At 44.0% G+C, this 23,529-nt stretch overlaps 1 protein-coding gene across 1 annotated transcript in view; it reads left to right on the top strand.

Annotated features, from left to right (window-relative positions):
- The first annotated feature begins 9,918 nt into the window (after positions 1-9,918).
- DTNB (dystrobrevin beta) overlaps positions 9,919-23,529 on the top strand; it is a 157,042-nt gene continuing 143,431 nt past the window's right edge. The window contains exon 1 of the mRNA XM_070428818.1: positions 9,919-10,113. The gene's annotated coding sequence lies outside the window, so the exon portion shown is untranslated. The remainder of the gene's footprint in view (positions 10,114-23,529) is intronic.

Genomic DNA, 23,529 nt, shown 5'->3' with positions numbered 1-23,529 from the left:
CACGGTTTGTATGTTTGTCATGGTATTACCCCCTAGGTACCAATTTCCGTACACGATCTATTGTTGCATAACAACTCACCCCAAGATTTTGAGTCTTAAAACAATATTATTTTCTCCATTCTGCAGGTCAGCTGGGAGGCCCCGCTGATGGTATCGCCATGGCCCACGCATGGCTGCACGTACACTCTGAGGCTGCTGCAGGCTGAGCTCTGAAGTGCTGAGCCGAGGACTCGGTGTGCTGAGGCCCGGAGCAGAAGAGGCAAACCCCAAGACAGGGAAGCCAGTAAGTGCTGAGGAGCAAAAACAGATGGACCAGCTCGGCTTTGGTGACAGGAAAGCACGTTCCTGGCCTCACCCATCCTTCTCTCCGGTCCTAGAGAGGAGCCCAGAAGTGGGTCCAGACAGGAAGGGGGATGCATAGCTCTCTTCTCTTTCATTCCTCGCACAATGACGGGGACCCGAGAGACTTCTGTTTCCGATGTCCAAGCCTGGTAACATTCTGGAATGAAGAGCAGCTCCCTCCCCACCCCGCACCCCTGCAGGAGCGGCCTGGACAGTGTTTGAGTGCCTGTGGGCACTAGTGAGCAGGCAGAACTGTCCTTCTTCCACCCCAGCCGGTTCGCCCGTGCCCTTTGCACTCCCCTGCAGCCAGCTCTCCGAATCATTAACTTTAACTTGGGTCACACATTAGATCAATCGGGGGCGCTTTAAAAAAATTCCGTTCATCTTAGCTGGTAGCTATTTTTTCAGCGCAGCCTGATTGAGAATAGTTGAAGTTACTAATCTTGAGCCAGTGCAGCAAGTTTAATCAACAGAGAATCTGCTGATCTTTTGAGGTGTCTGAAAATACCACCTAAGGTGATCAGCCTTTGGTAAACTACCAGCACGTAGGAGATACCCTTCCTTGGATGCTGCGGCCTCTGGGTTGCCTATTGGGGTCATTCTGGAGGATCTTTGGGGATGCCATCCTGAGCTTCTCACAGTATGGAAATAGGGCAGCCCCTCTGGCGCTCTCAGTGTAGCTACCTAGCCAGTGAAGTCTCCGACATGGCACTCAGGACAGTGTTGTGGAAGGACACGACTGCTGTCCGTGATGTAAATCTTAGAAAGTCTCATCCATGCGCCGTGTCACAGCCTCTCCACAAACTGTTACAGGGACTCAGAATGCGCCTTTCCCAGCTCCGCCTCTCTTCCTGGCCACCCTGTCCCCATCCAGAGCCTCCCTGCTTGCCTTCTGTGCGTCTTCCTTCCGTGTTCGGACAAGACTGAGAACCAGTGAGCCAGCCTCTGGGGGCAACGCTTTCCACACTGCTACCCACTGTGCACAGAGCAGTTCCCGTGGATTTCTCCAGATCCGCCCCTTTCAGCCGCCAACAGCTACCCCTCACTGCTGGTATCACAAGGTTTGGTGACCACGTCTGTGTTGCGACGACGCACACCTCTGGCACGTCACGTCTAAGCTCTCATCTTTCTCTGAAGGCCACAGTCTGTTTTTTTTTTTTTTGCTTGTCAGTCTATAAAGAACACTCTTCCTGCCTGTCATGCTAATTACTCTCCATTGGACCCTTTCCAGTCCTATCGTGTCATCTGTAAGCGCCAGAGAACAGAGTGACACACATTCTGGTGTCAATTTACCATCATTCGATACAAGGATGAAGTCGTGGTATTTAGTTTCCAGTATTCTTACCTGCCTGTTATTAGGGTTTTGGGGTAGGGGGTTGGGGGCCAGTGCAGTCAATTCCTGACTTCAAGGAATGGGTTTTCAGCTTTGTTAAATTATTTCCCTTGAGCAGTTACGACCTTCCTGCTTCTCAGCTGACACCGGCTGGCAGATGTCGGCCCTCCCACGCAGCCCTGTGCATCCTCTCCAGCTTTGTTCCCGACACTGGCAGCCACTACCTGGCCAAACGGGGTGTCACACACGACCTTGGGGACGCACTGTGCTCCTCTTCCCCGGACCATTCTTAACCGTGGGAATTAGGACCTGGATGTTCACACTGCAGAGTGAAAATGGGGCAGGTTCTAGCATAGATTTTTTAAAGTATTTTTTCCTGTTCTTGAAAAAGTGCATGTTCATTTAAGACATTTTGAAAATGTAAACAAATGCAAGGAAAATTAAAACCGTTCTTAATCCTACCACCCAGAGATAACCCCAGAATAAATTCCTGGTTCATATTCTTCCAGTCTTTTATTCAGGGAGAAACACACACACACACACACACACACACACACACACATCACACACACACACACACACACCCTCTTTCACTTTATTTTTTTATATTATGATATTTGATATCTAACCACTTTGCTGTACACCTGAAACTAATATAATATTGAATGTTGACTGTAACTGAAAACTAAAAAAATATGGTATTTGATACAAAAGATATGTAACAAGAAATAAAACACTACGAGTAACTGGCAATAATCATCACCTAAGTGCTCTCCCCGCCTGCCACTTCCTTGCACAGGGTAACTATGTTCTCAAAGTTTGGGTTTATTATTCCCTTGCTTTATAAAAGTAATTTTACAAACTGTTTGGGTTTACTTGATTTTAAGCATTATAAAAATGATTTCATTCTATAATCATATGTCTCTTGCTTTTTTCACTCAAAAAATACATTGGTTCACTTTATCCATGTTGTGTTACATAGAGGTGGTTCTTTCATTTTCGCTGCTGTTTGATATTTCCATTGTAGAGACAGACACGATTTATTCACTCCTTCTCTGGCTGGGCATTTGACTGCTGTTAGGACTTGGCCATTATAATCAGTGCCTGTCCAGGCCTCTTGGTGCATCTGCTGAGGGCCTTTGGGGGTGAAACCACTGGATAATGAAATTTCAACTTACTGAGCCAGTGCCAAAGTGATGGCTCCAGTTTACATTCCCAGCATCAGGGCATAAGAGTCCCAAGTGATCAGCCTTCTCTCCAACATTTGACATTATCAGATTTTAAAACTTTTGCCTTCCTAAGAAGATATATACTATTGTAGTATTAACTTGCATTTTCCTGGATACATTTACTAATGAAATTGAGGATTTTTTTCATACATTTACTTGTCATATGTGTTTGCTTTTTAAAAAATAATATATATTTTTATTGGTTTCAGAGAGGAAGAGAGAGGTAGAGAGAGATAGAAACATCAAGGATGAGAGAGAATCATTGATAGGCTGTTTCCTGGAGCCCACAACCCAGGCATGTGCCCTGACTGGGAATCGAACCGTGACCTCCTGGTTTGTAGGTTGACACTCAACCATTGAGCCACGCCAGCCGGGCTGTGTTTGCTCTTTTAAAAAATGTATCTCTATCCTTTTGCCCCCTTTTCTTTTTTTTTAAATAGTTTTAACTGCATACATGTTTTTTTTAAAAAATATTTTATTGATTTTTTACAGAGAGGAAGAGAGAGGGATAGAGAGTTAGAAACATCGATGAGAGACAAACATTGATCAGCTGCCTCCTGCACACCCCCTACTGGGGATGTGCCCGCAACCAAGGTACATGCCCTTGACCGGAATCGAACCTGGGACCCTTCAGTCCGCATGGCGACGCTCTATCCACCGAGCCAAACCGGTTAGGGCTGCCCCCTTTTCTATTGGACTTGTCTCTCACACATATTTTTAAGCAAAATTCAAATCATGCTACATATACATTCTACATTTTTCCATGACATAACACATTCTTTCACACTGTGATTTTAATACCTGTGGCATCTTCTATCTCATGGATATCTCATAATTTAATTAAAGCCCTGTACCTTTTTAAAAATTTTAGTTTTTAGAAGTAACTCTGGTAGACTACCCTAATGCATACATTTAATTATGCATCACTTAATGTCTTCACAAAATAAACTGCAAGAATTTGGATTTGTGGTCAAAGGATATTAACCTTTTTTAAACAGTTTGGTATGTGTTTCCAAATTACCTTCCAGAAGGGCTGTATTATTTACATTTCTTCAGAAGACTCTTTAACACTGACTATTACAGTTCAAATATTTTGCTAATTTAATTTGTAGATACTAGAAATAAATATAATCAACATTTTAAACTATGCTTATTAGCCGTTGTGTTTCTTTTTTTACTGGTATTGATTCTTTCCCCCCTAGTTTATTGTTTGCATTAGACTGAAGGTATATCAAGGACTGTATTCAAAATTACTTGGTTTACTTCTTTTTCCTTCATTGTGGTTGTCATTTGTTTGACATACAATTGGGCTTGTTTCTGTTTGCATTTAGTTACGGGTTTTTAATTTTTCCCTATGCATGTTGATTTAATTTTATTTTTTGAATGTATATAACATTAACATGTTTCCAAAAGCCAAAACTACACCAAAAGATATTATATATTCAGAATTGTCCCTTCCTCCCCTAAACTTTCTGCCCTGTTCCTTCACCCAATTCCTTAAGGCAACAGTTTTATTGTTTTCTGGTGATTCCTTTTACTAAAATAAGCAGAAGGTAACATGCTATATGTTTGCTTTTGTACTTTGCTTAATAATATGCCCTGGAAGGTACTATATATCAGTTCATAAAGACATTATTTCCTTTTCTTTTTAAAAGTTTTTTTCAGTTACAGTTTATATTCAATATTATTTTGTATTAGTTGCAGGTGCACAGCATAGCGGTTAGATATTCATATACGTTACCAGTGTTCCCTCCGATATTTTCAGTACCCACCTGGCATCATGCATAGCCATTACAATATTATTGACTCTTTTTCCTATGCAGTACTTTGCATCCCTGTGACTATTTTGCAATTACCAGTGTGTATCTCTCAATCCATAAAGATAATCTTTATTCCTTTTTATTGCCTTCGAGTAGTCAAATGTGTGTAAGGATCATAGTTTATTCAACTAGTCTTCTATGTTTGGGCATTTAGGTAGTTTCCAACATTCTGCAAATACAAATCATGGTACAATGCAGGAGCTTTCATATGTCAGAGTACAGATTATTTTTGGAGGTACTTTTTGGGTAAATGCCTAGAAGTTGGCGTGTTAGGTTGAGAGGTAAATGTACAAATCGTTTCATTAGATATTGCCAAATGTTCCTCCACAGGGGCTGCATATTTTTCATTCCATTTAGTAATATTTGTTCCCCCATAATGTCACCAACACAGAGAGGCTGTGCGTGGCTGTCCAGTTTGCCTCAACACCATTTATTAAAAAGTCCTTCTTTGCCCTAACCGGTTTGGCTCAATGGAGAGAGCATAGGCCTGTGGACTGAAGAGTCCCAGGTTCAATTCCGGTCAAGGGCACATCCCCAGTAGGGGGTGTGCAGGAGGCAGCTGATCGATGTTTCTCTCTCATAGATGTTTCTAACTCTATCCCTCTCCCTTCCTCTCTGTAAAAAATCAATAAAATATTTTTAAAAAAGTCCTTCTTTGCCTCAGCCATTTGACTGCTTAGCAGATAGTGGATTTGCACATGTGATTGGATTGATATCTGTACCTTCTATTTGGTTCCATTGGTCTGCCTGTTCCTGTGCCAGAAACACGGTGTTTTTAATCAGGAGGCTCTGTAGTATGTTTTAGTATTTTCTAGGGCCAGTCACCTCTCACACTTCTTCCTTTTCAGTGTTTTACTAGCTATTTTTGAGTGTTTATTTTTTTCCATATGAATTTGGTGTCAATTTATCTAGCTATGGAAGAAAATTTTGTTTATATTTTTTTGGGGGAATCATATTAAATTTATAAATTACCATAAGGAGAACTGTCATGTTTACAATGTTAAGGTATTTTAATCAAAAGCAATGTCTTGTTCAAGTATCCTTTTGTGTCTTTCAGGATTGCCTTATAGTTTTCCTCTTTCAAAGAACCACATTGATTGAGACACAATTCACATACCTCTTAATTCATCTATTTAAAGTGTACAATTCGGTGGTTTTCAGTATATCAGAGTTGTATAATCATCACCACAATCAACTTTAGAACAATTTCATCAACTCAAAAAGTAACCTCATACCTATTAGTAGTCTTTTTTTAATCTCTCCAACCCCTCCAACCACAAGTCTACTTTTTGTCTCTATAAATATTTGCCTATTCTGGACATTTCATGTACTGTATTGAATACTATAATATGTGGTTTTCTTTGATTGGCTTCTTCCACTTGGCATAATGTTTTCAAATTTCATCCATGTTATAGCATGGGCTCCATTTTTTTTATTGCTGAGTAATATTCTATTGTATGAATGGATTTACCACACCTTGTTTATCCATTCATCAGTTGATGGGGTTTTGGATTGTTTTCATCTTTCGGCTATTATGAAGCAGACACTATGAACATTTGTGCATAGGTTTTTGTGTGGGCATATATTTTCAAGTCTCTTGGGTATACATCTCGAAATAGAATTACTGAGTCATATGATATCTTCGTGTTTAACATTTTGAGGAACTGCAGCTGTTTTCTGGAGCAGCTGCACCATTTTACATTTCTACCAGCAGTGTATCAATACTCTAATGTCTCCACATTCTCACCAACACATTGTAGTTTTCATTATAGCCATCCTCTTGGGGGTGGAGTGGTATCTCATTGAGTGTTTAATTAGGTAGTTTCCTAATTACTATCTTCCGTTTTTGACTCACATTCTACTAATAGCTGATCATGTTGAGCATCTTTACATGTGCTCATTGGCCATCTATATATCTCCTTTGAAGAAATGTCTCCTCAAATCATTTCCCCATTTTCAATTGGGTTATTTGTTTTATAATTGTAGTGTTGTTTATATATTCTGGATATAAGTTTCTTATCACATACACTATTTGAAAATATTTACTCCCATTCTGTAGGCTGCCTTTGTACTTTTTAAATGGTGTCCTTTGACGGACAAAAGTTTTTCATTTTGATAAAGTACAATTTGTCTATTTTTTCTTCTGTCATTTGTGCTTGCGATGTTTTATCTAAGAAGGCTTTGCAAAAAAAAAAAAAAAAAAGACTTTGCCAAACCCAAGGTAATGAAGATTTACATGTATTTTTTTTCCCTAAGACTTTTATTGTTGTAGCTTTCACATTTAAGTAGTTGAAGTCCTAACCAGTATTGCAGAATGTGACTGTATTTGAAGATAGGGTCTTTAAAGGCATAATTAAATTGAAAGGCGGCCATTAGGGTGGGCCCCGCTCCCATATAACTGGTGTCTTTATAAGAAGAGGGGATTAGCACACAGATTCTCACAGCACAAAGGAAGACCAGGGGAAGACACAGGGAGAAGGTCCCAGCAGAAGCCAACACTGTCAACAGCTTGATCTTGTCAACAGCTTCCAAGTCTGTGAGGAAAAAATTTCTGTTCTTCAGGCCGGTCTGTGGTACTTTGTTATGGTAGTTCTAGCGCACGAATACATAAACCCCATGTGGTCATAGTATGTGTTTCTTAAATCATATGGACTTTGTGCTTTTTTGAGAGAAATAATTTCCTCTAGTATAGAAGAGGCAAACTGCAATTCATAGGCGAAATCTAGTCTACTGCCTATTTTGGTAAGGTCAGTTTATCTGAGACATGGCCACACCTACTTATTTGCAATGTATCTATGGCTGCTTTTGTGCTACAATGACAGAGTTGAATAGTTAGGCCTGCAAAGCAAAATATTTACTATCTTCGTGCTTTAGAAAGAATTTGCTAACCCCTGCTGTAGTACTTATGATGGGCTTATGTGCATAGTTCTTTGAATTCTTGCATTTTAAAAAGTGTTTCCTCTAGCCTATGATGTTTGAAAGACAGCAGGATGGATGATGGGTATAAAATCCTTACCTTGCATCTTCTTTCCTCGAGTCTTCAGAAAAGGCTGCATCATTCCTGCCTTGGTTTGCTCCTGAGAAGTCTGATGCCAAATATTTTGGTTAACAGACTCCATCACAAACTACCTATCCTAAACAGGAATGACTTGAACTAGGAACCATTTTAGTTATAACTTCACAATCTTTGGGGTCAGTGATCTGGGTGGGGTTCGGCTGGGTGGTTTTCTGTTCCACATGGCTTCCAGAATCCTGGAGACAGGACCGGTCAGAGGGGTTAGCAGATGAGTCATGTTGTGAAGGCAAAGGGTGTTTCAAAAAGAGTGGTGTGCTCTGTGTTGTCAAATACCATGGAAAACTCTAGAAATAAAGGACTCAAAAGTGGCCGGTGGCATCCAGGATCAAACAGCCATTCATGACTGAGAGAAGTGCAGTGATGTGGTGGGGACAAAAGCTACAGATGAGTTGGCAGAGATAAACGACTTTAAGGTGTTTGTAAAAGAATCTACAGCACAATCTGGAATGATAGAGGGGTTTCTTCCTTTTTCTTTAGGACAAGAAAAGCCTGAACATGAATAGATGGTGAAAGAATAGAATAGGACAAGTAGGTAGGAGGAGTTGATGATTTTGGAAAGGAGGGGGGTGGGAATGATTGAAATATGTTTGAAATAAGTTTTCCGAGCACATGAGAGGCGATGAGATGCAGAACAGATATGGGGAGATGCTAACATGAGTGTACGTAAAGTGGTCGGTTCCCAGAATGGTTCATAACAGCCTGGCCCACATATTGACATTACTTCGGGTTCAATCACTAGGGCGAACATTTAAATATTTAAAGTCATATTTACATATTTATTTTACATCAAATAGACATCTTTTCTCCAAAGGACCCTTTCGATGCCTCCTCCAACGGGTGCTCCAAGGTGGTAAATGAATACACAAGACGTCTCTTACCTGCATTCTGAATATCTTAACAAATTCAGAACACAGTCAAGGCCCAGCATACAAGCGGAAAAGCCTTCCTAGCATGAATATGGTCGAGAAGTTCCTGTGTGAAAGGTGACACCTTTCTCTGAGCGATGTTTACTCTCACTTACAGTTGGTTGCCAGCATTTCCTTCGCTGTAGGAGTTTTAAAATAGGAAGAGGACGAGGAGGAAGAGGATGTTCTGAAGGCAGGCAGGCAGCAGGAGGTGACAGGATCTGCCTTATCACAAGGTGCCAAAAAGCAGGGAAAAACCAGGCGCAAAGCACACTGGCTTTGGGTCTCTCCGCTTAGGGATGTAACATCCTCACATACAACAGCCCTCGAAGGACACTGCTTTTTTTCAGCCTTAAATAACGTTGAGGAAAAAAGATTCTTTGAGTCATGAAAAAAATTAGCTGTTCCTAATGTGTAATAATCTATGTTTCACATGGTTTGGAAAGGAGTCTATAAAAATGGATACGATTACAAGAAAAAAGTGGATGCTGAGGTGGTAAACCGTGGTCCCCCTCTCTTCCTCTGCCCACGCTGTTTTCCCAGCCTTTAATGCCCTCGACCTTGTCTCCTACGCCTCCTCCTTTTTCTCCCGTCAGGGCTGAGCACAAATGCCTCCTCTTCCAGGAACCCGTCCCCTCGGTCCAAGCGGAAGCCATCTCCTCCTCCCCGGCCCGCGCTCGGCTTTGCACGGGTCAGCACACGGCGTTGTGGAGCGGCTGCTCTTCCACCGAGTTATGCGCTCCTCGGGGCCAGGGACCGTGACCGCGAAGGTGGACCCACTCAGCACGGGGTGCCCAGTCGGTGCTCCGGAAACGCCTGCAGAGCTGAATTAGTTTGGCAAAATAATTCCGGGGAGGATAGCGTGCCCGAGGCGCGGATGAATGATTCACGGGTGGTGCTTCGCATTCTTTACCTGGGAGTCACGTCGGGCGGAGCTCCAGCCGGCCGGGCAAATCCGTGCAGAGTTGAAACGCACCGCAGCGGCCGCGATCGGGGTGCGGGGGACGCCCGCGGGGTGCCGAGTTTCACCAGCGGGCAGGGAACCCGGGGGCGGGCTGGGGGGCGGGCCGGCCGGGCCGCAGGGGGCGGGGCCCTGCCGCTGGCCCTCCCCTCCCCGGGCGGAAGCCACGCCCCCATCGCGCGCTCGCGGCGGCGGCGGCGCGTGCCCGCCTGCAGCCCGGAGACCTCGCGCCCTCGCGCCCTCGCGCCCTCGCACGGGGGGCGGGCTCGCTGCGCGTGCCGGGCGGGGAAGCGGCGCGAGCCGGGAGTTGAGAACGCTCGTCGCGGGGGCGGCTCCAGGGCCTGAGCGGGCGCCGCTGCCGCCTGAGCCGCGGACGCCGGGCCGGAGGTTGGCGGGGGAGGCTGCGGCCGCGGAGACCGTCTGGACTCCCCTTGCTCCAGCCGGAAAGTGAGTAAGCTGGGGGTCCGCGGCGGCAGCTGCTGCGGGAGAGGTGCGGGGTGCTGGAGCCTCGCGCCCGCGAGGAACGGGAGGAGCCCGCGTAGCGCCCCGACCTCGGGAGCCCGCGGGGGTGCAGGGCCGGGAGCGGCGGGGAGGCGCTCGGGGAGCCGGGGCCGCTGCACTGCGCGCTGCGAGCGGAGACGGCTCCGCGCTCACGGCCCTGGAGGGGCGCGCGGAGGGGATGGAGTGCAGCCCCGGCCGGCGCCGCCGGGCTCCGAACCCCGGGCCCGGGAGGGGATCTCCCGAGTTCCGAGCGCGCCGTGGCCGTCGGTGCGGTGCCGGGTGCGGGCGCCGGGCTGATGCTGCTGGAGCCCTGTTCCCTGGGAGCGGGCTCTGCGTTCGGTGCTCAAGGGGGCATAGGAGGCAGGTCCTGGCAGAGGGCAGGTGAGGCAGACAGGCCCTGGCAGAGGGAATGGAATTTATTTCAGATCGCCCCAAAACACTGTTTCCCGAGGCACCTCACAGCGAACCCGTGCACCGTGTCACCCGTGGAAGGAAAGTGCTGGAGGGGAGGATGCCGCTGACGAATGCTCGCCGTTCGGTTCCTGTGCCAGGCCTCGGAGGAGGGAGACCTCCGGCATGCTTCGCAGGCGTTTATTGATTAGCCAGCCTCCGTGGGTAGGGGACCGTGGTCGGCACTGGGGCCACAAAATAGTGTCAAACACAACCGTCATTTACTGTTTAGGAGCTAACCATTTGTTTGTGAAGCTACGAACGCAAAATACAAAGCAGCATTGAATGTTGTCGCACACCTGACTCACCTTAGGTCTCGTGTCCACCCCCCACTCCTCCCAGGATGGGGAAATTGGAGCCATACGTGGCGTGGTTTGGGGATAAAGCAGGAGGGTCCAGGGAGCTCGTGGGAGCAGCTTAGGAGAGTTTTGAAGGCTCTTGTAACATTTAAAGGGAGAGAAAAATAAAACATTTGAAAGGAGAAAAGAAGTTTCCTTTCTTCCCAACTGTTATTAAGGGCTCCGTGATCACTGCTAGCTAACTTCTCAGCGACAGACGAAAACAGCAGTCCTGCAAGAAATGTTTATTGCGTGAATGAATGAACCCAGCATGGTTTTGCTGTACATTGCACAGAGCAGCGTTCATCACTCTGCTGGTGGGGGTGGCTGATGGACTTCCCTTGCTCCTAAAGCTCCCCCCCCCCCCATTTTTTCTTCCATGTGAGGTAACCGGGGTTCACAGGTCTGAGCGTTTAAAACAATGGCTGCGGTGATGGAGTTGCCTTTTCTGGTGGCCGTGCTGCCAGATGCTTTCACATCTTCATTGCAGGTCAGCTGTTAGAACTTACTCCTGGGGCCATTGCTTCCACTCTTCTCTTTTCTGCCACCTGAAGAGTACTTCTGTCCAGAGGACACTTTTTGTTTTTTACTCTTGTCCTGGTTCTTGGGCTGTCGGTCTGTAGTAAGCCCCTGTATGGGCTGGAAGCCTGCCTGTGCGCAGGCTGCCTTGCTTAGATTTCTAGACTCTCCCGCTCCGGTCTGCTGTTTCAGTTCCCTGGGTTGCAGTGCCTGTTCGGTTACTTTGTCTGCCAAATCAAAACTTGACCTTTTATGAGTTCTATGAGGATTTTTATCACACGTAAGTGGAGTCACCTTTGAAGGGGGTTATATAGTCAAAGCAGAACCGACAAGGTTCTCGAGGGTCCACCGAGTGTGAGAGACAAATTTCTACTTAGAAAACTAGACTTCTAACCGGTAGAATGGCAAGTTACCCTCTATATTATACCCTTTCTAGAAGTCTCTCAGGGCCTTTGTTTCCTCGTGTAAAAAATAAGGGTCATATTAATCCAAATTTGGCGTTGTGTGGTCAACCTTGAAGAGCTGATTTCGCTTTAGTTTCACTGCTGTGTACTTCAGAGCGCATCTAGCAGGCGTCTACCAGTTCTGTTTTGGGTCCTGTAATTTTGGGAGCTTTGTTCCAGGTTCTCCCAGTGATAATTGTGTTTTATTTATGTATTTAATTTGTATTTATTTTGACATCAACTTTATTGATGTGTAGTTTACATATAATAAAATGCATAGATACCTGTGTATAGTGGGTGAGTTTTAAAAATGTGCATACTTTGTCCAGTCACTATCCCAATCAGGATATAGAAACTTACCTCACTCCAGAAGACATGCTCATTGATTTTAGATAAGAGGGGTAGGAGGAGAGAGAGAGGGAAACACCAGTGTGAGAGAGAAACATGGATTGGTTGCCTGCTGCACGAGCTCCGATCAGGGATGGAACCCAAAACCCAGGTACGTGCCCTGACCGGGAATCAAAACAGAAACCCAGCCGACTGAGCCACCTGGCTGAGGCTCACTTCACCCCCTGTTTAATTTATTTCTAGTTACACAAGCTTCAGGGCTGCGGTGCCTACTTGAGCAGGACATATACGGCCCAGGTTTCGGAGACGCCGTTCCTGGCAGAGTCCCTGCCAATGGCAGCTCCTGGGGTTGGATGGTGCTCAGTCAGTGTGGCTGGGGCTGCAGCTGTGCAAATGGCTCCTGAGGGCGCACTCTGATAAAATGCCAGCAGTACAGACAGAATAAAAGCCTCCTTGGCCCACTCCCTTCTCCACCAAAGCTGTAATCAGTTTGTTGTGACCCTTCCTGACCTGTCTCTATGCATTTCCATCTATATACTGGTATAGGTAATGCAGACAGAAGCAGGCTTCCTCCATACTCCCCACATGCATGACACGACACTGTACACTGTTCTGCAGCTTGTTTTCTAACAGAACATCAGAGATCTTTCCGTGTTGAAACATAGGGATCTACCTGGCCCTTCCTGACCACTACGCGCTCTCTTACGAAGTGTGTGTGGTACTGTAGTTTCAGACAGGGCTGCAGTGAATGAAAAGGAGGCTTGCTGGGTCAAGAGGGTGCACATTTAAAATTTTAATTGGTGGAGATTTGACTATGCTGCTACCTGTGGATCTGGTTCATTTATTTTTAACTGCCGAGTCGTGTTCAGTGGTAGACTGAACTGACCGTTTATGGAACCTTCACTCGCCAGGGACAGTGCGGTTACTTTGGATACTAATTTTTTTTTTTTAATGGGTATATGTGTTGTGAATGCATCCTGCCAGTCTGAGGCTTGCCTTTTCCCCTTTGTTCACAGTGTCTTTAGTTGTATGCATGCTTTATTTTATTTTTTAAAATATATTTTATTGATTTTTTACAGAGAGGAAGGGAGAGGAATAGAGAGTTAGAAACATCGATGAGAGAGAAACATTGATCAGCTGCCTCCTGCACACTCCCCACTGGGGATGTGCCCGCAACCAAGGTACGTGCCCTTGACCGGAATTGAACCTGGGACCCTTGAGTCCACAGGCCGATGCTCTATCCATTGAGCCAAACCAGTTAGGGCTGTATGCACGTTTTAAATTTTCGTGTTACATTTATGAAAGAAATTCCCTTAAATTTGTGTGTGTGTGATCTTGTTAAGTAAATTTTCTTTATCCCAGGGTCTGAATTATATATTTTTGTATGTCCTAAAATTAAAAAAATAAGTTTTGCCTAGCTAGTTGGTTGGAACGTCATCCCATACTCCAAAAGGTCGCAAGTTTGATTCCCCGTCCGGGCACTTACCTGGGTTTTGCGTTTGTTCCCTGGTCAGAGCACATATGGGAGGCAAACAACAGGTGTTTCTCTCTCTCTTTCACTCTCCCTTCCTCTCCCTCTGAAATGGATTTAAAAAACCATATCCTCAGGTGAGGATTAAAAAAAAAAAGTTTTGCTTTTAGTGTGAAATTTCTAGATGGTATAATAAAGAGATATAATTTATTTTTTAATTGTGATAATCAGTTTTTCAGCACTTTTTCTCATAATGTTTTATTGTGGCAGAATATACATAAAATTTACCATTATACCATTTTTAAGTGGACAGTTCCGTGGCATTAAAATTTTCATATTTTCCAACATGAAACTCTACCCATTAAACACTAACTCCCAGTTCTCTCCTCCCTTCAGCCTCAGCGACCACCATGGTACCCTCTATGAATTTGACCACTGTGGTGCCGCATACAAGTGGAATCATACTGTATTTGTCTTTTTGTGTTTGGCTTATTTCACTTAGCATAACATCTTCAGGGTTGTGTGTGTGTCAGACTTTCTTCCTTTTTGAAAACTGAATACTATTTCATTGTTTGTATATGTCACATTTGTCCATTCGTTCATCCAGCAGGACAATTTAGTTGTTTCCAGCTTTTGGCTGTTGTGAATCATGCTGTTGTGAAAATGGGTGTGTAGATACATGTTCAAGTCCCTTTCAGTTATTTTGTGTATAGATCCAGAAGTGAAACTGTCCATGCCAATTTAAAAAACTGTATACATACCTGCATGTGACCTAAATGGGTGGATGATACAGGGTTCTTATATACCCCCCCTTCCCCATGCGGTTTCCCCTGTTATCAATATCTTGCTTTAGCGCGGTACATTTGCTACAACTGATGAATCAATATTGGTTGTTATTATTGTTATTATTATTAACTTTAGTTCATAGTTTATGTTAGGCTCCACTCTTTTTTTTTTAAGTTTTTTTTCCCTTTATTGATTAAGATATTACAGATGTGTCCTTATCCCCCCAATGTCCTCTCATCCCCCCAATCCTGCCCTCGCCCTCAACCCCTGTTGTCCACATCCATCGCTTATGCGTATATGCATGCATACAAGTCTTTTGGTTGATCTCTCCCCCTCACCCCCACCCTCCCCTACCTTCCCTCTGAGTTTTGAGCATCTGATCGATGCTTCTCTGTCTCTTGTTAGGCTTCACTCTTAGCGTCACATAGTTCTTTAGGCTTTCACAACTGTATGTCATGCACCATTAGTATCATTACATGACATTTCATGTGTGTCATACAGAATCATGTCACTGTCCTACAAATCCTCTGTGTTCCACCTCCTCAGTTCTTCCCTCCCTCCTCCTGAAGTGATCCCGGCAACCACTGATCATTTTACTGTGTCTGTAGCTTTGCCTTTTCCAGAATCTCATATGTTTGGGATGATACAGTTTGTAGCCTTTCAGACTGTTGTCTTTCACCAAGTAGCATGATGCCTTTGAGGTTCCTCGATGTCTTTTGCTGGCTTGACAGCTCATTTGTTTTTATTGCTGAATAATATTCCATTGTATGAAAGTACCACGGTTTGTCTATCCACTTTTGAAGGATATTTTGGTTACTTCCAGTTTTTGATAATTATGAATAAAGGTCCTGTTAATATTTATGTGCAGGTTTTTGTGTGGACATAAGTTTTCAGCTTTTTTGAATAAATACCTAGGAGCATGATTGTTGGGTCATATTGTTAGAGAATGTTTAGCTTTGTAAGAAACTGCTTGTCTTTGAAAGTGGCTGTACAGTTTTGCATTTTTAATAATTTAAAAAATGTATATTCTAGCACCTTAAATGTACTTAAAAATAAGCATTTGTCACACTGTTCTGTAAAATTAACTTCATCTGGAATGAATTCTTATTCCAGTTGTTGCTTTTGTTGGCTCTCTTTCTTAGCATTATATTTCTTTGTGTATTTTGCACTGTTGATTTACAAATTCATTTGAGTGTTAGTGCTTTTAATTTTGTTCTTATTTCTGTGCTCACCCTTCTCGGTGTGGTGATATTTTAGGTGCTTTTCTTGATCTGCTGGAACCTAATAAAAATTAGATATGGTAATGGTGGGCCAGGGCTCCTGCTCTTTGAGGTGATTGGGGCTCTTTTAGATCCACTCACAGAGTAAGTGAATGTTTTGGTTCAGTTCCTGGTCACGAGTCTGCGTTTTTATCTTCCCACATTTTTAAGCCCAGAGCATTGCATAAACTAGTTCTAGGCAGAGACTGGCAGCCGTGTTTTTTAGCTTCCTTTCAGCTCCAGCCTCATCCTTGGCTTTAAACCGCGAGTCTGGCTCAGAGGTCCCCGGTCTCTCCAGGTCTTCTGCTCGGTGAGTCTCTGTTGCCCTGCAGGAAGTATACACCTGCCTCTGGACTCGGTGTCCAGCAAGCCTGTAGCTTCAGCTTCGCTCCCCATTTTGTGTCTATTCTGTTTCTGATCCAAATGAAGGTTTTTCTTGTTGAACCTTCCTAAGTCATTTAAAAATACTTTGTCTATTACTGTGTATTTGAAGGAGAAGGGATGCACCTAAGTGTCTACTTACTAAACTGCTTTGATTAGGAGACTTCACTGGCCAGCCTTCTTTCTGAACTTCACACCACTGTTTTTGTTTTCGGTGTTACTGCAATACCTAGACCCTTCAGTACAGAAGTTGAATAGCCGTGATGATAACGGCACTTTTATCTTTTTCCTGAATGGGAATGCTTCCAGTGTTTCGCTGTTAGATAGCAGACGTACTGAAGGTTTCTGGCAGATGTCTTTGTCAACTTGAGGAAGTTTTCTTCTGTTCTTGATTTGTATTTTTATTGGGTGTCGAATTTTTTCAAGGGCTTTTGGGGGGGCATTTGTTGAAATTATTATTTTCTCTTTAATATGTTAACGGTAGGAGAGACCTTTCTGAGTTACTGATAACCCAGAGAAATATATATTGTATGGGAATCGAACCAGCAACCTTTTGGTGCATGGGATGTTGCTTAACTAACTGAGCCACAGCAGCCAGGGCTGATTTATAATTTTTACTACATTAAAAAAAATGCTCTTTACTTTAAAAATATATATATTTTAATTGATTTCAGAGAGAAAGGGAGGGAGGGAGGGAGATAGAAACATCAGTGATGAGAAAGAATCATCGATTGGCTGCCTCCTGAAAGCCTCACACTGGGGATTATCCGCAACCCAGTATGTGCCCTGACCTGGATGGAACTGTGACCTCCTGGTTCATAGTTCAACGCTCAACCACTGAGCCACGCTTAGATGGCTTCAGATATCTTCTTCCAGTTTGTGGCTCGTCTTTTAAAACATTAAAAAATATGATATTTTGATATATTAAAGTTTTAAGTTTGTGGCTTTAATTTATTGTTTATAAAATTTCCCTACAGACTATGAACAAAGAAAAATAACCCTAGTGTTTTCATATAGAAAGGTGATATAATGAACAAGGAGTTAGGGGTCCTAGGCTTCTATATTCATTTCTTTATTGTGAAGTTCAGTTATACGCTGGGACAAGATTTTTATTTGTATGTGCAAAATGTGGGATCTGGGTTAGGTTATTTCTAAGCCCTCCCATTCAGGTTCTCTGTTGCTTTGCTTGTGGTTTCTGTAGCTCATAATCATTGCTACCAATGTGTTAACTCAAAGTTATGAGAACTCAGAAAAGAAATTGCTGTTTATATTCAGGATTTAGATGTGAAGGCTCCACATTGCTTTTGTGGTGAAAAAGAAATACAAATAATTTGATTTAGGTCGGAACACATTTCATGGGCTTTTAAAAAAATTAGGCTCTGATTTTGTGCCAGGCTTTGTGCTAAAAGCTTTACATAATTTATTTAATTGTTACTTCAGCCCTCAGAGGTTCTCTTTGCTATTCAGAGCTCTGTGCACTCGTGGAGTGCAATATGTATTTGAATTTTTTTACGGGAACCTAGAAAGTTTTTCAGATTTGTAAAATGGAAAATCTCTGTGGTCTTAAAAACATTTACATTTTTTTTAAATCTGAAAGAGAAGAGAAAAGAAGAAGTACTAGAGGAAGGACAGTGGAGAATTTTCCTGAAATAAGCACGGAAGTTCTGCAGGGACGTATGCCTAGTTGCAGCTAAGCACTCAGTAATGACAACCTCGGTCATCTCTGATTTCTTGATCACATTAGGGCATCCAGAGAAAACCTGACAGGAGTTTGCAGGGACACAGTGAACCTGCACAAGAAGTTTTGATACCTGGATGCTTTGAAGTAACTGAGGGCTGTAAGGGTTAAGACATAAACCAAAAGATTCAAGGGAAATGAAGGGTGTTTGACACTTAGGTGCAGTACAGAGACATTCTGGAGACCTTTCTAGAGCCTGTCTCTTTCCTTTAGTTGTTGCCATGGGAGTTACTCACCTGCTGCCTGCAGACTCAGTCTAGCTCTGGGACACACTGCTTCCTAGATAGGACGAACAAGGCTCCAGACCCTGTGTAACTATGAATTAAGTTCTGATCCAACGCCACTATTTGGGGCCCTGTATTTTTTCCTTTCCCGGGAATCCTAGTGTTTGTCCTGAAGGGGGCGATGTGGCACAGCGGAAAGAGAGTGGACTTCTGAGTCCAATCTGTTGCCTAAATCCACAAATTATTAGCTTTGTAACCTAGGCCACATTAACTAACCACGTAGGCTCTAAATTTACTTTTCTGATTCTACCATCCATATTCCTCATTTTCTCCTCAAGCCAGGCACAGTCCTGTCTGTTCGTTCCCCGCCCCCCCCCCCCCCCCCCCCTCATTTATGATCAGTGGTTTTCAAAGTGGGAGGCATGCAAAAACGATCCTCTAGGTAGGCTATAGCAAGAAAATATGGGCAATTACCTTTTACTAATATTTAATTCATAGGTTGATACTTTACTCCCATCTGTATGTCTGATGCTACACAGCAGGTCTGGTAAGCGAGGTAAGCCGAGAGGAAGGGAGCAGGGACCCCGCAGCCTGGAGGGGTGCTATGTGAGCCTCCATATTTGCTTGCTTACATTCTGTGCAGACATATTGCAGTTCACCTCTGCTTGGTTTAGTGGTCTTTCAGATTCTATTATCTGATGGGAATGAAATGAACCTTGCTCAATAGACAAAGTGCTTAAAAAGATTCCTACAAAGACACTGCAGATGAAGTTTCAGATTCAGTTGAGGATTGAAGTAATAATGCCGGGACACATGAACTGCAAGATAACGCAGAGCTGACACTTCTATATCTGTTATGGGTTTGTCAGTCAATTGCAAAGTACAAGAACAATAATGATCTAAGGAGATTGAAGGGGAATCAGTAAAAACACCTTAAAGTTGTTAGAAATACTATTTGTTATAAGGATTTATTTATATACTAGGGGCCCAGTGCACGAATTCGTGCACCTTGAAAGGAACTGTGGGCGGCGAGGCTGTGGTGGGCACAGGGGCGGGTCTCGGCCCATCCTCCATGCCCCCACCTGCCCCTCCCACCGCGGCCCAGGTCCCCGGTCTATCGGCAGCTCCGCTCCTGCTGCCGCTGCTCCCATGCGTTGATGGCGCCAGCCCCCACTCACACCCACTGACAGCATAGAGCGATTGGGGCAGGTGTCAGCAGCGGGAGCGAGCGGCAGCTGCTGCCCCAATCACCCCTCAGGAGCAGGAGGAGGTGGAGAAGCCCTCAGGGGCGATCGGGGCCAGCAGCTGCTGCTCACACCTGCTGATGGTGCCAAGCGATTGAGACTGGCGCTGGGCGCCAGCAGAGGGTGCGAGCGGCGGCTCTGGCACCGGCTACGGGTGCGAGCGGGTCTGGCGCTGGCAGCAGGTGTGAGTGCTGGGCAGGACCGTGGAGTACGGGAGCAAGGAATTGTCAGTAACCACCAGAAGCTCACCCCGATGACAGTGACTGATGCCCCGCCGTGGTCTGGCGCCCCTGCTCACCTGTTCCACCATCCTGACGCAACTGATGCCCACCATGTTCCGCGCTCTGCTGCCTATTCCCAACACCTGCCATGTTCTGCGCGCGCCCCCTAGTTGTCAGCGCACGTCATAGCGACCGGATGTTTGGTTGTTCCACCATTTGGTCTATTTGCACATTAGGGTTTTATATATGTAGATACCATTGATTATATTGTGCCCAAGGTATTTACGAATGATATTATGAGGCAACTCCTAGCAGTTGAGATATTTTAAAACTAAGCATTCAGAATATGAAGGCAAAGTTATTGAGCTTTTTCAGTGATGGTTAGTCATGCGCTAATTAGTATCTTAAATTTTTAACTTAATTATACATTTTTAGAAATTTTGTGAAGATCTTACTTCAGGAGTAAATACCAAAAAGCTACAAACCTTTGTTGTTCTTGTTTTGGTAGTAGTGGCTGAAATAAATACAGACAAATGAATAATTTTAGTTTGGTGAAATGCATGCCTTGTTAGCAAATATTGTTGGGAATACTCATAGAGGACATTAGTGAAGATTTGAAGTAATATTATACCCAACTATGGAGTTTGTGAGAGTTTCTGTTCATTTGTGTAAAAGTACAGAGCTTATGGTATTTGATATACTCCATTTTATTAATAAAATATGTGAAGACCTGCCTCCCCAAACCACAGAAGAAAAGGTTTACCAGAGAATATATTCAAAGTAAAGGACTTACTTTGAATATATAAAAGAATAATACGGTGTCCCCAGAACCAGCCTATAAAACATAGCTAATAGGGTTGCTGTCCCTCTGCAGCCACTTTAGTCTGCTCCCATCTCCAGAGGTGTCACTTTCTGAGTTGGGTGGCGCAGACTGCGTGTGCACTTGGAAAGCATTTGTGTTTGTCATTATTGGGTGACATAAACATCAGTTAGGTCTCGTAGGCTGAGGGTGTCATTCAGTCTTTCCACGTCCTTCTTGACTTCCTACTTGCGTTGATCATGGAGGAGTGTTGAAGTCTCCAAGTGTAAGTGTGGATTTGTCTAGTATGTGTTTGTACTGTCTTTAAAAAAAATTAAAACTTTATTTTTAGAACAGTTTTAGACTTACAGAAAAATGGAAAATAATAGCATCCCATATCCTGTTCTGTTATTAACCTCAGACATTAGCACTTTTGTTACAATTAGTGAACCTCTGATGGTACATTATTACTAAAATCCACACTTGATTCAGATTTCCTTAGTGTTCACCTAGTGGCCTTTTTCTGTTCCACAGTCCCACCCAGGATAGCACATTACATGTAGTTGTCATGTCTCCTTAGGTGTCTCTTGGCTTCGTCAGTTTCTCAGACTTTTCTGGTCAACTTTTTGATGAATTTGAGGAGTACTAGTAAGGTATTTGTAGATTATCCCTCAATTGATATTTGCCTGATGTTTTTCTCAGGATTAAACTGGGTTTATCGGTTTTGGGGAGGAAGACAACAGAGGTTAAAATGCCGTTTCATCACATCGTGTCAAGGATGTGTACCGTCAGCATGACTTACCTGCTGATGTTGAACTTGCGCTGGCTGAGGTAGTGCTGACCAGGTTTCTCCACCATCCAGTTATTTCGCGCCCCCCCCCCCCCCCCCCCCCCCGCTGTGTCTTTGTAAGGAAGTCCCTGTGCGCAGCCCACACATAAGGAGTGGGAGTTGTGCTTCACTTTCTTCAGGGCTGAGTATCGACATAAATTACTTGGAATTCTTCACAGGGTATTTGCTCTCCATTTATTAATATATTCACTCATTCATGTCAGTACTGACGGGTGGGTATGCGATGCTGACTTATTTATTTTGTTGCTGAAGTTGTTCCAACTTTGGCTACTGGGAGCTTTCAGTTGGCTTCTGTGTCCCTTTTATGTACTCGTGTCATATGGTTTAGTTTTCTCCCCAAACTTCTTTACTTCCTGTATTACAAGATGTTCCAAGCTCATCGTGTATGTTTCCTGCCTCACTCATTTTGTTGGAGAAAGGTATTATAAACCAAGGTATTATAAACCAACATCTGGGCTAGGTATGTTCATCACATATAGTTCAGGTATTACAAACCAACATTTGGGCATTAGGTATATACTCATTACGGCTAGGGATGTTGTTGTTTCTACATCTCAGTTGACAGAGCAAGGGCATATGTGTATATACTAACCCATGCATATACACATATCTATAATTACTTCTGTATGTAACTATCTGTATCTGTATTAAGAGAAACATGATCTTATACTGATGTCTGCAACTGTAACCCACTACCACATGGATCATTCTAGCTTCTCATCTTGCTTCTCTGTAACCTCACACTCTTCCAAATGCCATCTCTTTGTGTAATTGTTGTATTAGAATTAGTACCGAGTGACTGATGGGAAACTAGAGTATAGTACGTAGGTATGTTTTGTTTTGCTTTTAGTCTTACACCATTCATTTCCAAAGTCACTTCCATCCCCCCCCCCCCCCCCCCCTTCAGTGAGGCTGTTTCAGACATTTGTAACATAGATTGTTTTGTCACAGTCTGCATTTCGTCCTTGGATCCGCTGATGTCCTAAAGGATTTAATAAAAATCTGCACACATTAAGTTCACTCTGTGTTGTAAATTTCTGTTGGTTTGACAAATGCACAGGGTCATGTATCCACCATTAAAATGAAGTTTCACCACCCTAAAAGTCTGCGCTTCATCTATCACCCTTCTTCCCTTCCCCCTAAATCTCTGTTGATTACGGATCCTTTTGCCATTTCTATAGCTTTGTTTTTTCACACACCCATCACATCACATAGTCACCTGTGTGTGTGTATGTGTGTATATTGAGAATGTTTAAGATTTATTCTCTTAGCAAATTTCAGGTATACAGTATGGTATTATCTACTATAGTCACCAAGCTGTACATTCAATTCCCATCTTATAACTAAAAGTTTGTATCCTTTGACCAACATCTCTCCATTTTCCCCACCCCTTAGCTCCTGGCTACCACCATTCTACTCTGCTTCCAGAATGAGTTTGACTTTTTTCTTTTTTGTGTATAATTAGATTCCACTTATGAGGGGGATCATAATATTTGTCTTTCTCTGGAATATTTCACTTTGTGCTCTGCTTTTCTTTTTATTGTGTGGAATGAAGCTTCTGAGTAGGGTGATTAGGATCCATTGGAGATCGAACCTGTTTGAATAAATACACCTCGTGGATTTCTGTGTGTCCACAGGATGAACGACAGGAAGAAGGGGGCGCAGAGTCCTGAGACCATGGCGTCAGAGGATTTCATTTGTTCATTCGCGCGGACAAAGATTTTGGCAGTTGAAATGGGAAAAAAGGGTGGATATGAGAGTGATTATGAGGAAGGAAATGCAGGGTTTGAAGTCAGAGCTGGTATGTGAAGGGAATGATAGGAGGTTTGGTTATCTCTAGATTGTGAGGCCAAGAAAAGGCCCATGCCAGGAGCCCCAGTGGCAGGAAGTGGAGAGTGTACTTACTGTGGAGGTCTCTCTGCAAGATTGGCTTCCAGAGCTAGTTGGTCTGCTGGCTACGATCAGATCCCCGGGTGTGCGGGTTGGAGGAGGTCCCAGCTTTCATAAACAGCTGCATGGGCTGCTTTCCTGTGCTTCTGCTGGGTTAGCGCCCTGGTACTGTCGGGCTACTCTGGACTCCCTTTCCTGTCCTCTGGCCAGAAACTCCCCCTCCTGCAGTGGCACCGCAGCAGCAGAGGAGAGAGAATAAACCCATGGGCCCCCCTTGGAGCTGCAGCTGACCCACAGAGGATTCCTTTTCTCCACATTTTGTAATTCTGCCGTTTCCCAGGCCAGCGCCTCCACTGCGGGGTTGCCTGCTGGCTGGGGTGGGAGAAAATGAAGAAAAAGGA

The sequence above is a fragment of the Myotis yumanensis genome, unplaced genomic scaffold, assembly GCF_028538775.1.
Source record: "Myotis yumanensis isolate MYYU_CA2020_CCGP unplaced genomic scaffold, mMyoYum1.0.hap1 SCAF_11, whole genome shotgun sequence".
NCBI lineage: Eukaryota > Metazoa > Chordata > Mammalia > Chiroptera > Vespertilionidae > Myotis > Myotis yumanensis.
Note: the sequence above shows the minus strand (reverse complement) of the source record. Positions and strands in the feature narration are given on the sequence as shown.